The sequence below is a fragment of the Ovis canadensis genome, chromosome 5 (assembly GCF_042477335.2).
Source record: "Ovis canadensis isolate MfBH-ARS-UI-01 breed Bighorn chromosome 5, ARS-UI_OviCan_v2, whole genome shotgun sequence".
NCBI classification, from domain to species: Eukaryota; Metazoa; Chordata; class Mammalia; order Artiodactyla; family Bovidae; genus Ovis; species Ovis canadensis.
The window spans coordinates 23,211,106-23,214,349 of record NC_091249.1 but is presented as its reverse complement, the minus strand read 5'-3'; the positions used below and the strand labels follow the sequence as shown (position 1 = coordinate 23,214,349).

The following is a 3,244-nucleotide window of genomic DNA, read 5'->3' as shown; positions in this document are numbered from 1 at the left end:
AAATTAGTTCATTTCAGAAGAATTTATTCTTAAGAAATGGGTGAAGTCTCATGAGATAAATTGGAATTTATATATATTTCACACAAGAGTTTGAATCAATTTGAGAGAGTAGAAAAATGAAAAAAGAAAAAACTTAGATAACAGAGAAAAGTTAATAAAGGATGTTTTTAAAATTGTATAAAGGGAAGTGAAGTCGCTGAGTCGTGTCCAACTCTTTGCAACCCCATGGACTGTAGCCTACCAGGCTCCTCTGTCCATGGGATTTTCCAGGCAATAGTCCTGGAGTGGATTGCCATTTCCTTCTCCAGGGGATCTTCCCAACCCAGGGATCGAACCTGGGTCTCCCGCATTGTAGACAGACGCTTTACTGTCTGAGCCACCAGGGAAGTCCTTAAAATTGTATAGAGAAGTTGAAATCAAAGAAATGGAAATATCAGGCTATAAATTGAAGAAGCAACTACTGTCATCACAATCTGAACAAAGAATCACAATATCTGCCTATGAGGCTTTGAGTCCTGCTATCATGGGCATTTTTTCAGTCCAAGATCAAATGGCCCTATTAAAAAGTTTCCATCCCAAAGAATCTTTTCAGAGCCTTCTTTATGTCTTTATTTCTCAGACTGTAGATGAAGGGATTCAGCATGGGTGTGGCCACAGTGTATATCACTGAGTCTATTACACTTGCTTCTGAGCTGTGGGTACCAACAGAACTAAGGTATACTCCTAAACATGGAACGCATGTAAGAATTAAAGATTTTAAAATTTAAAAAAATAAAATAAATTGTTCTTTCAGAAAAAAAAATAATAAAATAAAATAAAGAGACAACTTAGAGGTGAGATGCACAGGTGGAAAGTGCTTTATACTCTAAGAGTAAAGGATACCAGCCAGGGAAACACCTCTGAGAATTCCAGATCCAACATACAGCACTACGTTATGGACGAAGGTGTCAGAACAGGCAAGTTGGATTAGATGTTTCATTTCACAAAAAAAGTGGTGGATTTCCAAGTCTGAGCAGAAGGACAATTTCAATATCATTAAGCTGTGTAACAAGGAGTTCAGGACACTAAAGATCCAGGACTCCAGAACAGCCATCCACAGAGCTGGGAGTTCATGGTAACTGTGTAATGCAGGGGGTGGCAAATGGCCATGAAGCAATCATAGGCCATCACAGTCAGGAGAAAGTCGTCTAATCCTGCAAAGAGAATGTAAAAATGCATCTGGACAACGCAGCCTTCATAAGTTATGACTTTTCTCTGTATCTGAACATTTTGCAACATCTTTGGGATGGTGGTGGAGATAAAGCAGATGTCTACAAAGGACAGGCTGGAGAGGAAGAAGTACACGGGGGTGTGGATGTGGGAATCTGAGCTGAAGACCAAGATGATGAGCAGGTTTCCAAACAGTGATTAGGTACATGGAGAGGAAAAGCCCAAATATGATGGGCTGCAGTTCTGGTACCTCTGAAAGTCCCATGAGAAGACATTTTGAAATGTGTGTATTATTCCCTGGTTCCATATGGTGAAGGTGACTCTTGAGGAAAAAAAAAAAAAACATGAGTAAGGTTCCCTGAAATTGGCATAACTCACATAGCTGAAATACGATAATTTCTATTTTGCGTGCAAGAAACTGATGCTAATATATTGTACATAGACAGATCCTCCCTGAGGATGTATCCCATTTCATCTCTCACCAGCTATTTTTATCACATTGTCAGCATGCTTCCAAAGAGTTCATGTATTTTCAGTTTTAATGAGAAATTCTTTCAGATATTTTCAGGAATACTTTATATTGAGGGCCAACATGCTCCAAGAACATATAGGGAATAAGTAGAGGTACTGAAAAACAAATTTCCCACAATCCAGGGATGGTGAAAGATGATATTCAAATAAATACATTTTATGTTGGAAGGTGAATGATATTTTGAAGAAAACAAAAACAGATATAAAGGAGCAAGTAGGAGGGAAACTTATTATGCACTGAGTGTTCAGGCAAGGCCAACAAACAAGAGGTTATTTGAAGAGATGTTAAGAAAGAGACAGAAGGATATAGTATGACACCAGGAGAAGTGTGTGCCTGGAAGAGGCAACAGCCACTGCAAAGGTCCTGAGACTTGTTCCACATGTTTGAATGCAAACAAGGAAGCCAGAGGAATGAGCAGGTGGGGGAGTGACTAGAGATGGTGTCAGGGATGCTAAGGATCAAGGTGGCCTCTCTGCTACAACTGACACCTCAGTCCACAGAGAATTCCTCCTTCCATGTTGTTCTTTGCACTTTATTAGTTTTCTTGCAGAAATGTCCTATGAATTATATCAGATCCCTTTCATAGTTTCATCTGTTGATTGAGTTCTGGCCTCTGTGAACTTCTCATGCCAACTTAATATAGGAGTCCAGTTGTCTCTGCTTTAAGAACCGCTCTCACTTCACAAGGCACAGGCACACACACCCCACAGCCTCCTGAACTACATTACTGGCATGAATTTCTCATTCAGAACCAACCTCCTTGGGCCATGGGTGGTTACAACTCAAGTTAGTCAGGTCACATTACCTTTCTCCTAAACAATGTTTTAATGGTACCCAGAAATTCTAGTTCATAAGCTTCTTAGAGAGTAATAAAGTTAGGGTTCCTTTTAACTACAACCACTTTCTGTCCTGAGTTTAAAGAAATATAAAAAGTATGGGAGAGAGAGATAAAATGAAGGGAAAAGATCTAACAAGCTCAAATCATCCCTGAGACAATGGGACAAAGAAAACCCCCCTTGGTTTGGCAACATTTCAACTTTAGCTACATCTCCTTGATGCCCAGGAAAAATCAGAAAGAAACATATCTCTTTTCCAAGGAGAGAAAGTTAAATCTAAATGATGTGAAAAACCAAAACCATACAGATTTAGTATCCCAAGAGAAGAATAAGTAAAGATAGTAAACTCACAATTCAAAAATTAAAACACACAAAATACAACAAGTTTCATATGTGTTACAGGAAGTAGTAGAAGATGCCTTTCTTGTGCTTTTCCATATAATCTGACCTTTTTCTGTGTGGTCTAATACTGAATGAGGCAAACCTTGTCTCTTTTTTTCTTACAAGTCATAATTTGTTTGCTACTGTTCGTCTTAATATTTTCACCTTTTTAATTAATCCAATGGGCACACTTCAAGTCTAGTTCTGGTCTTTGACCAACAGGCAAAGGCCTTTCCAGACCATACTTTATAAAGTTAGAGTAGGCCATGAAAATTCCTTCTCTTAT

At 38.7% G+C, this 3,244-nt stretch overlaps 1 pseudogene; it reads right to left on the bottom strand.

The window, feature by feature from the left end:
• Positions 1-559: 559 nt before the first annotated feature.
• Positions 560-1,516, bottom strand: LOC138440557 (olfactory receptor 7A10-like; annotated as a pseudogene).
• Between the last annotated feature and the right edge of the window lie 1,728 nt (positions 1,517-3,244).